This window comes from Alligator sinensis, unplaced genomic scaffold, assembly GCF_000455745.1.
Source record: "Alligator sinensis unplaced genomic scaffold, ASM45574v1 scaffold978_1, whole genome shotgun sequence".
Classification (NCBI taxonomy): domain Eukaryota; kingdom Metazoa; phylum Chordata; order Crocodylia; family Alligatoridae; genus Alligator; species Alligator sinensis.
In genome coordinates, this window is record NW_005842220.1 from 730,954 (window position 1) to 731,429 (window position 476).

Below are 476 nucleotides of genomic sequence, written 5' to 3' on the forward strand. Positions count from 1 at the left end.
TGGGGCTGGGCTGCTTTGTTCCGGCTGAGGCTCCCCCTCGGTCCTACTGCCCCTAGCTTCTGTCATTTTTGACAGGCAGCCAGGAGTAGATAAATATTTTCTAAATTTTTTTAGGGGCCCCACAGACCAGATAGAATGGCCTGGCAGGCCAAATCTGGCCCATGGGCCATATTTTGCCCACCCATGGCTTAGATTATGGTTGTATGAGATGGTTTGGACAGGGATGATCCTGCCTCAGGCAGGGAGTTGGACTAGATGAGCTCTGGAGGTCCCTTCCAGCCCTACTACTCTGTGACTAGCCCATCCTTCACTCAGGTGGCTTTTATCACATGTGTTTATATAAAGAATGCTTTTATGATTACTATATACCATTTTTACCTCTACAGATCTCCGAGTAATCACTAAATAGTTATTCCTGACAACACTGCCCTGAAATGTAAGTGCCTCCATTTCCACATACAAGAAAACTGAGGGAA

General features: G+C 46.6%; 1 protein-coding gene across 3 annotated transcripts in view; it reads left to right on the forward strand.

Moving 5' to 3' along the window:
- The window catches only part of CUNH7orf31 (chromosome unknown C7orf31 homolog), a 43,482-nt gene that overhangs the window by 39,244 nt on the left and 3,762 nt on the right, over positions 1–476 (forward strand). The gene's annotated exons all lie outside the window — the stretch shown is intronic.